This window comes from Cupressus sempervirens, chromosome 10 (assembly GCF_028749045.1).
Source record: "Cupressus sempervirens isolate cs-2001-9-10 chromosome 10, ASM2874904v1, whole genome shotgun sequence".
Taxonomy (NCBI): Eukaryota; Viridiplantae; Streptophyta; class Pinopsida; order Cupressales; family Cupressaceae; genus Cupressus; species Cupressus sempervirens.
Genome location: NC_143127.1, coordinates 391,298,340 through 391,313,571, shown reverse-complemented (window position 1 = coordinate 391,313,571; position 15,232 = coordinate 391,298,340).

Sequence of the window (15,232 nt, the reverse complement as noted above, 5' to 3'; positions counted from 1 at the left end):
TGCTTCGATCACCCGTGCTTCAGAGCCCCTCATTTCAGAAATATCCCAGATTTACCTTGTGGCAAGGGGTTTTTTCATTATGAAATTTGCTACTACTAAAGATAGAAATGCCATCATGCACCATGGTTTCTCATGGAGGGAGAAGTTCCCCTTGATGGTTAAACCTTGGTATAAGGATTTTGATCCGTCAACAGAATATTTTAATAAAATCTTGTTGTGGGTTAGGTTGCTGAATCTCCCCCTTCACCTATGGTTGGATTCAGTCCTGGAGGTAATGGGGGAGGCCCTTAGGGACTTCTTGCTAGTTGAAATAGAGTCTTCCAATGTGTTTTGAATGAAGTATGCTCGCATTCTTGTGGAGATTGACATCTCTAAGGGACTCCTTGAAAATATTGAGTTGGTTTCCCCCCTTGGCTCTTGGATTCTACTTCTTGATTATGGGGGTATCCCCTTCCGATGCAGGAAATGCCACAAGACCAGCCACCTTGCTTCCCGTTGCTCCTCTGAAAAATCTAGATCGAAAAAGTCTCTTTCTGAGTGGAAGGAGGTTTCAAACGATCACTACATAGTTTAGAAAGCCCTCTCTATTGGGGATTATGGCTTGTCTTAGGACACTTTGGTGGTAGATTCAAGTGCTATTGATGGTACAAATGTTGCCCCAATAGTGGTGACCTCTTTTGTTTTCCCTCCTTTAGATTCTGTTACTGGTGATTCAACTGTAACCCCTCTTATGGCTTCATCTTTGGATGTTGTTACTGTCCCTCTTTCTACTGCGGTCCAAATTTCTTCTTAGGCTGTGGGGGTTTTGGGGGTTGGTTGTGGTGTTGCTAACTTTGCATGGTAGAATGCTGCTAGTTTGGTGGAGGATGGATGGAAAACTATAAAAGGAAAAAAGGTCAAGCCTTCCACTCCAACTTTTGATATGGCATTACAGTCTCAAAAGATGGGACCGAAAGGGAAATCTTGAATCCCTATCCCATTTTAGCTCTCCTGGATTTTTTGACCTGCCGTCCTTTGTAGTTTATCATGGTTAGGGACTTTTTGTCTATCTCTTTTTTAACCATGGGGTTTTAGGTGCCTGTTCAAAACCTATTTTTGTAGCTGAGGAGTACTGTGTTATCTATGTTGCCACCCTGGTCACCTTGTTCTAGTTGGCGACCTATTTCACTTATGGATTGTAGTTTTTTTTGGTTTGGGCTTCATTGATTTTTTAAAAAATTTGTAAAAGGGTTTTAGGCACCCTTCAAAACTTGTTTTCCTTATTAAAAAACATTAGTTATACCAACTTTAAGTGAAGTTCTAGCATCAGAGCACATGTTAATTTCTCAAAAATCATGGAGATCATTTAGTAAAGGATCAATAGTTAAGTAATCAATCAATTATATAGATAACTAACTTTACAAAAGTTCAAAGTATTAGAACAGTCGTTAATTGCTCAACAATCACGAAACAATTTAAAGATCATCTTTCCCAATGTCACAAGTTTAAATAACAAAAATTGGGCAAATTCATGGTTGTGATGTGGATTTATTAAAACCATTTACACCATTATATATGTAATTGGTGAAAGAGACTATGACCCTCTCTGAATTTAATGTATTTTCTCAACTCTATTATTTTGTAGTAAGAGACTATAAGTTTAACATGAGATCTCTACCAATCGGTGCATGTAGGTTACCTAATATTTAGAGAGCAAATATACCAAGCAATGGTGTTATAATTTCAAGCAACACTTCAATGAAAACTTCATTCCTCTCATGTGCACTTGAGAAAGCAACATCTTAGGTAGGTCTTGCTTCCATAAACTAGATGAGATCATAAGAAAGAAGGATTCAAAAAATTGCCAAGATTAGCACCATTAATAGTGAAGAATAATAAGGAGACTGAGCCAAAAATGAGATAGAGGAAATGGAAAAGGCTATGCAAGGGTTTCATATAGGGTGTGAAGCACTAGAAAAATAATGCACTTTACAATAGGAAATAAGATACAATGAGTATTACAAGATGAGAAAATCTGGTACAGTGGAGCATACATTCCAAATTTTCTTATAACATGTGTGGAACAGGGCCTTTGCATAGATGATCTTCTTGAAGAAGGAAAGTTAATTTTTATTTATTACTATGTTCTTGTAAAAATATTAGAATTTAGGCACTCTCTTTTGATGGAAAAAGAAAAAACTTGAATTTTTTTTTTTCTACAATGTTCTTGTAAAAAGACCAGAAGTTAGCCATCCTGATTGAGTTGGCAAATTGGTATGCTTTTGATTATCTATCCAAATACTCATCAACATTGAAACCTTGGTCTTGTAATACAAGAAAGTCAAAATCATTACATAATTATCTATTTTTTGGTATATTTCTAAAATCTATCTACATTTACTATGGCCTATTCTGGTAAAATGTTACTCATTTTGTTAACATATGGAGAAACATTATAAATGATCGAAATCTATGAAACGAGAAATGCAGATCTTATTTGTAATATTTATTTTCCATATTGCAAGCACCTCTATGCAACCCATTTGGTTTTATTGCACTTATGATTTAGAAGACAATACTATTAGAATGAATCCACCCAATGGTGACAAAATTGGGTTGGTAAGTGAAGATAGAGACAAATGCATATGAGTCACAAAGTCTTGCATTAAACTTGGCAACTTGAGGCCAAAAACTAATTTTCAAGGATTTTTTTTTTCATTAGACAAAGCTCTTTCTATCGATCCCTCATCTAGGTTGTCACGATTAATTTCTAACTATTCTTGGTTATATTTAACTTTTATTATTATTTTTATTATTCTTGGTAGTGTTTTATTGATTCTAATTTTTGAATCTCATAATACATTTGTATTAATTGTTTTTGTTATTTTTAATCTAATTTTGAAATCTTTTAGAATGAACTTAGAATTACATTCTCTAAATTTTTATTCCACAATTGACTTTGCACTAGAATCTTCTAGAACTTGCATGGCACAAAATCTTTGCATAGATTAAGAAAACAACTGTATAAATCTAAAAACTAGATAATCTTTTTTGGCCTCTGCTCTTGTAAAAAAATCTTGTTCAAACATTGTATTAAATAACTAGCTTTGAATATATCTTTTACTAAAATAAATGCTTCTGTGATTCTGTATATATTTTTGTATTAAATAAAGCATATTGTGTTTCTATTATTCTTTCTTTGCTATGAATAAATAGAAATGTTCTTAGGATGTTCTTATGTCTTTGTTAAGGTTATTTCCTATAAAGAATGCAAATTTATGAAAATAAATTATTTACTTAAGCTTGTAAGTTGTAAATTAATAACACATTTAATTATAAGATTAGAATCGAGATTGTGGCATCATGAATTGACATAACTCTTGAACTTTTGGAGTACAAGTGCTAGTCTTATCTTGCCTCCATGCTGAGGATGAGGCTTACAGGGCATACTAACTTAGTTTCAAGTAAAATTAGAAAATTTAAACCATTTTCATTTTTTACAAGTTCTAAGAAGATCTGACATGTAGATAACCTTTGACTTCAAGGAAATTTTACAACCGCTATTATTATGATAGTCAGGTCCACACTAGTCTTTGAATCAATTTAATTTGTCTTTGCTCTTAAATAATATCATGTGCATGAAATTAAAAATTACAAAACTTGTTCCTTGATTCAAGAGTTCCAGAAAAGCTAGATATATTGATGACATGTCAAGTATGTAGCAATTGCTTGCATGTATGCCCATATTAAGGAGAAATGATGCATCTCTAGAGTGGCCAATTACATGCACTATTGAGATAATGTTCAGTTGGCTTTGGTATGCATAACAAAATCTCTTTTTGGTTTTTTTTTTTTAACATCACTATTTCCATGTACAAAGCTTCATTGAATATTGGCGGCAACAATACACTTCACACTAAAGAACTATCAATATCTATGCAAATTAGGATTTATTATTTATTTAAGAGGCGTGATATAAATTTCTCGATAATGGGGAATTTAAAAGCTTATTTACACAAATGCTTAGACCTTGTGCAATATGACTTAAAAGGGGCCATGTTTGAAAACTATGGTGACAATTGATAAGTAGGAGATATTTTCCACAACAAGTCAAATTGTGATATTGCTATTAAGATTTAACTATGCAATTTTTGAGTCAAACTGTGTTAAGATACATATACTAAGGTATTCTTGTTTGAAAAAACAAAAAAGAAAGAAGAAAAGTTTACAAATAGTTCATTAGTTGGGCCAAATTAAAGATATAATGTTAGGGAGGGCATTGGTATGCAAATATGTTGATCATGGCAGTCAATTGGTAGAAGTTACCATCGATAGAATCCTAGTAAAAAATGTCCTAATTGATTTGAGAGCTACTCTCAATGTTATGACCAATGAAATTATGTAGTAGGTTATCCTTACCAATTTACGGCCAACCCTACTAGTGTTCTTTAGTTGGCTGATAGCTCCACCATGAAACCAAATGAGATCTTAAATGCTTTTTGGTATACTCTAGACTAATGGAAGTAGACTATTATTTTCATGGTCCTATCTCCTAAAGCTACTCTAAGAGGATATCTTATTATACTAGAGAGACCCTTTAAACTTAGTTGAATCCTATATTAGGTAAAAGTATAAAGATATGACTATCTTTGATGGAGGCAATACTATTTTTTTAAATTATTTATCCTCTTGATCAACCAAAATAAGATATAGATAAGCCTACTAGGTTAGACCTAGGGCATGAATAGGAAAGAGAGAGCCAAATTATTAGAAAGTGTTGATATAATTTATTTCATACAACTTTAAAGTGATGATAATGTGCTATCCTAAGTCATGCAAAATAACGATGAAATGTAAGTGGCAACTTAGGACAATCATTAAAAGTTTCCACCATGTCCATTATGAACATTGTTTTCAATGTCTTCTTTGTCAACCTATTGTGTAAAATCACACTTTCTCCATGTATTGTTATGTCATGAACTCAAGATGTGCATCATTAATGAGGCATCTATGGTTGAACTTACTGAGTATCATTGGAATGAAACCTGAACATTAACAACACTCTAATCTTTCATCGACAATAGTCCTTAGTTTTCTTCTTGTAGACTCAAAAGACTTCTTTTTCTTGGGATCATATTGAAATGAAGGGGTTGGATCCAAAACTCTACACACGTAGGATATACCAAGAAAGATAGTAGATTAATCACACAACCCTAGAGGAGAGTCAACAATACAATAAGAGAAACTCTAAAATCTAAAGTTACAAAAATGTTGGATGTAGGTTTCATATCCCCAATATCTTTAACAGTGAATGTGTCTCTTCCTCAACCATTGTTCCAAAGAAAGTAGGAAAATGGAGAGTTTGTGTGGAGTATGTGGAACCAAATGAAACAACCTAGAAGGGTCACTTTTCCATACCCTTTATAGATCAAGTACTTGATTCTCTAGCAAGGAAGCATTTATCATTTCTTGACGGTTTTTAACTTGGTTATATAATCAAATAAAAATACACCAAATGATTAGGAGAAAAAACATGCACATATCCATGGGGTACCTATGCTTAATCTATTCTACCAAATTCTTGTGCAATTGACTAGTAACTTTTCCAATGAAAGCAATTGGTATTTTTCATATATTACTCACCATTGCATGAAGATTTATAAGGACCACTTCACCACCTATGAGGAATTCTTCGAAGAAGCATTAGACAATCTAAGAAAGGAGTTGCAAAGACGTAACGAGCACAATCTCTCATTGTTTAAAAAGAAATGTTTTCTTATGATGCTAGAAGAAATAGTATGAGGACACTGTATATTTCTACCAAAGGTATTTAGTTTGATCTTTGCTAAAATTGAAGGAATCGAAGGTCTTCCAACACCCACTAATATGAAGGATGTTAGTATTTTTCTACAAAATATTGATTATTATAAGTTGTTCAGAAGAATGTCTAGTCAAATAGTGAGATCATTAAATATGTTATAGAAACAATGTAGATGTTCAATTTGTACCAAATTTTGAACAAACATTTTAGGATCTTAAAATCTTCTTGTCTCACGTGATGTTTTCCTCAAGGGACCTCTACAGACTATACCATTTTAAATTTAGTAAGATGCTTCATATTGTGTAGTAGCGATAGTTTTAGAACAAAAAAGAGTTGTTGAAAATGTTATCTACTGCATAAAAAATAAATCAAGGAGTATAATTAAATCACACTATCACAAAGACGAGGATGTTAGTTGTCATTTATGCATTGAACAAATTCAGACACTATATCATAGAATATGAGGTATTTGTTATTATTGATTGTAACGCTACCAAAACAAAATAAATAAATATGTAACCATGAACAAGCATAATGAACCATAGATTTTTTTTTTAATCATCTTTTACAAGAATATGAACAATGATTGAGTCATTCTCAATTCGTAAACCTCATAAAAGAAGAAGATATCATCAAAATAAATTTCTATAATGATATTAATACATAAAGAGTTCAGTACAATAATGAAGTACAATATCATTCTTAGACACCTAGGTCAAACATATGGACTCTATAAGAATCAAATTCTGTATCAAGAAGTAACTTCAACAGTCATCCATTGCTACTAGTTAATCAACTTGAAACACCCGAAACACACACGCAAATGCAACACAACACAAATAGGGGCTTAGTACACACTGAGTTAAAAAATGTAGTCCACCTGCATACTTGTTAGAATAAACATATACAAAACCATAATGCAGATATCTGAACCACATAACATAGTGCAATTCTAAAATTAATATGCAAGAAGTAAACATCTTCTTAACCATGCAAAAATTAAACTCGCACTAAGAATAACTAGTTAATGAACCATATATATACTGAGGTGTCATCATTATGGTGCTAAGATACTGCATTCATATATGGTAAGCCCATAGACAACACATAGTGGGATTCTCTATAGTACTCGTGAAATGACATAATAGAGACTTGCCTTGTTCTTCGTACTTAACCTTACTAGTTTAAGTCATAGGTAAGGCCAATTATCTTTTGTATGTAATTAACCCACCCAATTCATCTTTAAAATTATCACTGAATTAATTAACTGAATAGGATAAATCGATATTTAGCCACCTCGATATACGTTCATTACAGCTATCCTTAAAATACACATCAAACAGATATTTTAAGAATGCACATGCAATGAATAACAGTCAGTTTTCACATGATCTTACATCCTTCATCTTTTAAAAATCTCATCTTTTACTACCAGATCTGAAAGTAAACTTAGGTTATTTTAACAACAGAAATAAATATTACAATATTACGATCTTGTAAATATAACTAAACTGTTACATCAGTTTAATGATATTTACTAGTCGTAGTACTATACTACTTATTCCTACTATTATAATAAACTAAACTTATCCATCGAAATGACCAAGATAATATAATAATACACATATGATATTCTTGCTTTAAATGACATATCGTCAAACATATATCATAAATCTGCTTCATAAATGAAACAACTTCCATTTCAATCATACACTGAAATACATCTATATAAAAAGGATTCTGTTTCAATCAAATTATCTCAAAACAATCCATAAATGCTATTAAGATACTTCATAGCATAAACTAAACATAATTGAATCCAAATGCAGCCAATGCTTTAACAAAAGATCCTTTGCAATGTCATTGAATATTCAAATGTCTGTTGTAGTTTTACCACTGTTTGACAATAAGCCACCACCCAGTTATAACCATAACAACATATAAAAATATAATATCTGAGATCCATTGAACATACACTTCACAAGAATGCAAAGTAACTTACATTTTGCCAATAACCAGAAATAATTAGGATGCAAATCCCTAAGGTATAAGAAGCACACAAACTATTCACATAATGACCCTGTCGATATTACAAAAATAGGATCTATCCTTGACTTTGTTTATAAAAATAATGTCTTATTCAGTTACGAACAGTTTCACAAACAAACAACAATGAATTATGACTCAGTTCCATCATATATCATGGATTAATTTATGCTGTCGCAGAGAATTTCCTATTTGAATCGAGCTTCCTTTTAACTATTTGACAAAATGTCATTACCAATAAATGTCACATACTGTTCGCTATGTTACTGTTTTTATTATATAAAATAACTGAGCTATAGAATTCAAGCGAACTATTTTTTATTAAAAAACAATGACATAACCCTTGTTTTTAATCATTTATATCATAGAAACAAAGTGATTGTGCCCTTAATCAGTTGTGAGACTGCAACCAGATGCAAGCTTGAGACTATGGCTGAACCACTCATATCTATGAATTTTAAAATATGGTTCTCTCAGAGCTCGGTCCTAACAAAGGAAAATACCCATAAGCATATCTTAAACACTTGCATACATGCTGTCGCATACATGAAGCCCCGACCGGGTTCAACTCGGAGAAAGAATGTATGTTTAGGGCAAAGCCCAAGCAAATATAAACATATAGCAACACCCGATTTAATTTCTCCATAACTCCACATTCAAAGATGGATATATACAGAGCTAAGCATTGCACACAGTGCCATGCTCTGCACATACCCATCCTTGAGTGAGAATTCACATTTAAAAAAAAAAATTGATAACTATTGAAACATGCTGATTGTTGTCAGAACAAAATTGTAAACAGAGAGAGAGTAGGGTAAGAAATTGCCCCTACTTGCAAATTAGCAGATGGTAAATGTTCAACTCGAAGCACTTCAGCAACTTTCCATCAAAGCCAAAACCCCAACTCAACACCACACTTCCAATATGCCAAAACAAATAAACTTGCTTGAAACAGAGGATGGGGTATTCAACAGAAGAACCTGAATGCAATGAAAGAGGTTGATTGATAGTGAGAAACTCAACAGTGCTCGGCCACATAACAATGAATGTTCTTTCAACCAATTCCTCCATGATGCCGATACCTCAGCAACAAGATCACATATGTAAATCAAAACAGAGCAATGCGGCCAAGTTTCTAGCCCAAATTCTACAAAAACCCAACTTCACGAAAAGAAATGGCCAACTAAACCCTTAGTGCCATCATTCCTCATAAACAAGCATTCAATTTGACTGCGACACTTCACAGGGCCGTGCACAAGACAGTTACAAAGTCACCGCGATATATGGCTTTTCAAAAACAGTGAATAAGTTTCCTCTTACATGGCATTTGATACCCATTTAGGGTTGTATGCCTTTAAAAAAATATTAAACCCCTTTAATAATAGAAAATGTTTATACCAACCTCAACTTAGGGTGTTAGACCCTTTTAAAACAAGTATATATATATATGCAATGCAACTGCGGTTCTTTAAATAACAAGCTAATATAAGTCATGTAAACTAAACCTTCTTAAGGTTATAAGTATTTAGAAAAAATTTAATCCCTTCTCCATCAAACATATGTAAATACACGGAAAAATTCTAAATATATATACAACATATTAACATTCAAAAGCATTTGAAATGTCAAGTTAAACATACAATATATTTACTTTCTGTCCAAAGCATACAAACACAAAATGCAGTTTACATTGATTTAAAACATAATAAACATAATCGTTACCCATTCAACATGGAATTATTAATATTCCAGTTTCAAATCTTAAAATCCCAAATCACCATCACTACTAACAACATAGTTCAAAACAAAAAATACATTCAGCATAAGTCTCGTGTTTCAAAGGAAAGTAAAATAACCAAGTTCTTATAGAAATAAAAACATAACAACAGAAAGAAACTTATAACAAAAGGTCCTAATTTGCAGAAAAACCCGAAGTAGTGGTCAGGCATGACATTGATCATGTTGCAATTAAATACTTGATAAACAAGTTCATGTAGTCTCTGTTAGGGTTTCTTAGTGGTTACACTAATGCAGGAATTTGATATTAAGATCATTGACAAGCTATGATTTTTTTTTTAAAAAATGACAAACATTTTATCTAGATTGAAAACTAATATACATGAGCTTACAATTGATGATTCATTTTTGGATGAACATGTGTATTATTGACATTAAAATACCATGGTATGCTCGCAATTGATAACTTTATTTAAATTTTAAATTAGATTTAGAACTAAACAAAATTATTTTAAAAATTAAAGTTTTTTATTTAAACATGAAAGTTATAACAAATAAAATTTACCTATTTAATTGTATACCTCATCAAAATTGTTAATATACAGTTACAATCAAAAATAAAAATAAAAATCAATGGACCACCATTACGTTTATCTGAGTTATTTATTTTCCTCGTTAGAATTCTAGGAAAGGAAAGCAAATGTCTATAGGCTTAATATGTGACAAGATGGTTATGAAGTCTTGACCATAGAATGAGCGAGTTCATAGTTTTAGTGGATTCGAGTAAAATCCAAAATAGAAGGCCATACAAGAAATTATCTATATGCTAATTTTGTCACTCAATGGTTCAAATTGGCTAAATGGTATGGACAACCAAAAAAATACATCATGGCTGCTCATTTTTACTTCCATTTTTCATCTTTAATATTATTTCTTAGGTGCAGGAAACCAACTCAGAAACACCCACGATTACTTATTTCCTTTCCTAAGGTTTGGGTCATCCATGCATTTAGTAATTTGTTTGACTGTTACATTTTCACTAGCATTCAAAGAAAGTTATATACTGAGTGTTACATTTTCACTATTTAAATTCAATGTTTTTTGCCGTTGGTTTTTGTGTTCACTTGCAACCGAAACTTTGGAGGACTTAGTTAATAGTTGGGATGATTTTTTAAATCTTTGTTGCACCAAAAACTTCTAACAAATATTGAATTTCTAATTTACAATACTAATGTGATGATCGTTTTGCAGGGGAGCATTCTACAATTTTTTCAAAAGCAAAACTTCATTATGAGAATAAAACATCATTCCAAAATATATTAATATAATTAAATAATTGATCATTTATTCATTTATACGATTCAATTAAAATTAACTTTAAAGAAATATAATAAATATTAAATAGATAAAACAAAGAAATATTCTACATTTCGCAAATGATAAGGGGTTCAAAATAGTCAAGATTTTATGTAGTCCTAGACTTCACCTAGGACATAATTTGGCTAAGCTTGAGTTGTAGCTCATGGAGAAGGGGTCCAATAGCGCTAAACGATGACTGCATGCACAAGGTGGGAATTTGTAGAAGGTGTCGTGCAACCCCATAGAATTTTAGGGGCTTAATATAGAATGTATTCGAGTATTTTTCGCTTATGCTTATTAATTAAATCATATTGATTTAACTATACAAGTTTATATTACTCTAGTTACTTAAGCTTCATTTAGGTGCATTATTAATTAATAATGCGCAACCTAGTTTTTTAGTTTAGGGTTTGTATCTCACCTTTATAAGGTTGAGCCTTGTACTTTTCTCATTATCTCTTATGCATTTTTCACATTTGAGAGCATCTTTTCTTCTGTCTCCATTATTCTTCTCTTGTGACAGGTTATTGGCTAAAAAGTTCTTCTTGGGTTGTGTAGAATTGATATTAATCAATTCTTTCATGGTATTAGAGCTCAGATTTGTGGCTGCTTGTTCTTGATTTGAAGAATTTTCTGGAGCTTCAAGGGTTTGATCTTTCAAAAGTTCTTTTGGTTGGATCTAGGGATACACTTTTGTTGGAGGCCTCTTGAGCCAAAATAGACCTCACCAATGGATTTAGAGGATCGATCCAAAGAATTTTGATATAAAATTTGACCTATTTTGATTACCAGAGCAATCTGTAAAATTTTTTGGCCATTGGCATGCAATTCGACGTAAATTTATGAAAAACGTGCAAATTAAAGAAATTGCATTAAAAAATTATTTTTTTTAACGTTTTTGAAAAATTTTAAATGCAAATTTTATACAACTTTAAAAAAAGTTGTTCATTCGTTTGAAAAGATGTTTTTTGAAATTAAAAAAAAAATTTAATCAACTTTACAAAAAGTTGATTTGACGCTGGGTACAGACTGCGTCAGCGAGTACCTGCACCTGCGGTATGCCTGCACATGCAGTATGCATCAAGTGGTATGCGGTACACATCAGTGGTGTCAGAGCGAGGAACCCCTGCATGCGTCAGATATGCCTGTGCATGCCTTTTTTGGCATTTATTAATTAAATTTTTTTCAAAGTTTCCCCCTCCGCCTTTTTTAGTCAGATCCACCCTTTTTGGCGTGATTTTTGGGTAATCCGCTCTTTTAAGTGAGATTTTTTGAGATTCGCTAAAATTGGCAAAATTTTTGGCTTTTTGCACATGCAAAAAATTTTCATTTTTGGGCATGCATTTTGAGGTGCCACATCAGTGCACTGTCAGTGATGATGTCATCAAAATGTCATATGACGGCCATACGGCCGTCAAATTTTTTCTCGAGTCTATAATTTTCCAAAGAGCTCCTTCTTTGGACTTGGAGTTGGTTTTTTGGCCATAACTTGGGCACACAGAGGTCTTTTTTCGATCTGAAAGAAGCATCAAAAAGCTGGTGTAGAGGTGGAGACATTGGTGCTAGTTTCATTTGATTTTGAGTTCATTTGGGCTTCCAAATTTGGTGTTGAAGTAAAAACTTCTATTTCTTTCTTCTCTGCATCCAAAATCTAGGTTCTTTTCTTAGTTTTTATGCTTTCTATAGTTGTTTTCTTTGGTATTTGAGGGAGGGGGCATTTTCTTTTCTATAATTTAATTCAGAATAAGACCTTCCTAATTCCGTCTTCTTCTCTCAATGGCAGACTCTTATGTTGCCTGCCTTACACCACACAACTACCATACTTGGAAAGGACAGATGACTAGATTGTTTATGGCAAAGGGGTTATGGTCATGTCTTGATGCAGCTTAGCTAGTCCTACAGAGGCCTTATGAGCTTCTTATGTAGCGCAATAAGATGGATGAGGCAATGGGCTTCATTGCAATGAATATTTCAGATGGGTTACTATTTCACCTGGATGGTTTGAATACACCTAGGGCTATGTGAGACAAGTTTTCAACCTTATTTGGCACAATGAATTAGTTCAGGATTCTACAAATAGATGCAAAGTTTACCTCCTTAATTCCCGAATCATTCACCAGCATTGAGAATTTCTTGATGAAATTCAAGTCTCTTTGATCTATGTTATTGGTTGATGGAAAGACAAAGTCAGATGATGAGTGTATCTTCTTGATATTGTCCAAGCTTCGAGGTCCTTATTTGATTTTCACTTCGACCTTCTACTCCACTATGGATGCTTTAGGTGCACGACTATTATACCCTCTTTCGAGACCTTTTGTGACCGGTTGACTCGTGGGAAATCAAAGCTCACTCAAATGGATTCTCTTACATATTCACAGTTACAGGCATTGATTGCCAAGCCACCTCAGAGCTCACAGAAGTCAAAGCAGATATCAGATTCCTCTTCTCAGCACTCTACTAGCCCACCATCTTCTTCTAAGAAGGAGAAACAAAAGACTGAGAGACCTACATGTTCCTATTGTCAGAAGGGAACACATGATGAGTCACTTTGCTATCAGAAGAAGTTTGATGGTTACGAGAAATAGATAGCAGATTTGCAAGCTCTTCTTCAGAAGAGCAATCTTTCCTCCCCATCCTCTTCTGGCTCATAGGGGTTTGCTTATCAATCTTCCACTACCAATCCTACCACTGGACATGATCTTGGAAAGGGTCATGCATTAAGGGCTTCTTTCACATCCCCTTCACAGGTCCCTTGGATACTAGATTCAGGTGCTTCTCAACATATGGCATCTTCTTGAGAGATCTTCTCTTCTTTTGAGGCTTCTCCTATTCCCCATATTATCATTGAGAATAACAATGTTATGAAAATCTATGGGAAACGCACTGTATGCATTCATGATGGCACATTCAATGATGTGTTGTATGTTCCATCTCTATTTGCAAACCTTCTCTCAGTTTATCAAATTTCTCACAGTGGGTCTGAGAAGACAGTTGAGTTCACTCCAGATTCAGTTTTCATCTGGGATAGTATGACAGGAGGTATTGTTGCTACAGGGATAGTTGATCTTTCCACCTGTCTCTACTCCTTTTCACACTTTGGTCCACCTTTGCCAGAGCACGACTCTCCTCCTTTGAGAGAGCATCATGTGGTATAGTCAGGTTTCTTGAACCTTTGTGTGGTTCCTGAGACTACTGTTGTGACTGCCTTACCACCTCCTCTTGAGCTCTTTTCTATTCAACAGAGTTCTTCTTTAGCACTGCCTAATCCTCCAGCTCCATTCATCAAGTCACCAGGTGCAGTTGCTAAGGATTCTATAGAGAACATTCATCTCCACTCTGATGACAGTGTTCGCACAACTATCATACCACTTACATTGGGGATTCCCTTTCAAGATCCTCGTGTTTACTCCTTTGAGCATCAACTCGACCTTCTAGTGACACCTCAGCTTTTGAGGTTCCCTCTATAGTGTCCACTATCTTTCACTCCTCTGCACTGGAGTTATAGTGGTTTGTTCATTGATCTAGGGGTTCTTTCATTCTAGGAGGGCTTTGGAGCCTCGACCCTCTCTCATGGGGGGTTGGCAACATGCATTGTACTTATGACTTTAAGAGAGTCTCTTGAAGTCATTTTTTTTTGTCTTTGCTTGCTTTTACATCTCTTTTTGGAGAGGAGTTTTTTCCCAATGGGTTTTCTCCTTTACTCTGGTTTATAGAGATTTCCTTGTATTGGGTACTTGATCAGGCCTTGTTGCTGGGACCCACTTGTTTTTGCTTTCATAGCTTTGCTAGGTAAGCTTTCTCCCTACTTTCAGCTTAAGGGGGGGTATTAGAGTATTTTTCGCTTATGCTTATTAATTAAATCATATTGATTTAATTATATAAGTTTATAGTACTCTAGTTACTTAAGCTTCATTTAGGTGCATTATTAATTAATTAATAATTAATAATGTGCAACCTAGTTTTTTAGTTTAGGGTTTGTATCTCACCTTTATAAGGTTGAGCCTTGTACTTTTCTCATTATCTCTTATGCATTTTTCACATTTGAGAGCATCTTTTCTTCTGTCTCCATTATTCTTCTCTTGTGACAGGTTATTGGCTAACATGTTCTTCTTGGGTTGTGTAGAATTGATATTAATCAATTCTTTTAGAATGGTAGGGGCTGAATGCGCATTTGAGTACTAATGTGTGTTGCATTCAGTTGAGCTATAAGAAAGGAGTACTTAAAGTAGTAGTTTGATCGTTTAATGTCAAGGCCCTAATTTATTCCTTCAGGACTTCACTACTCTTCAC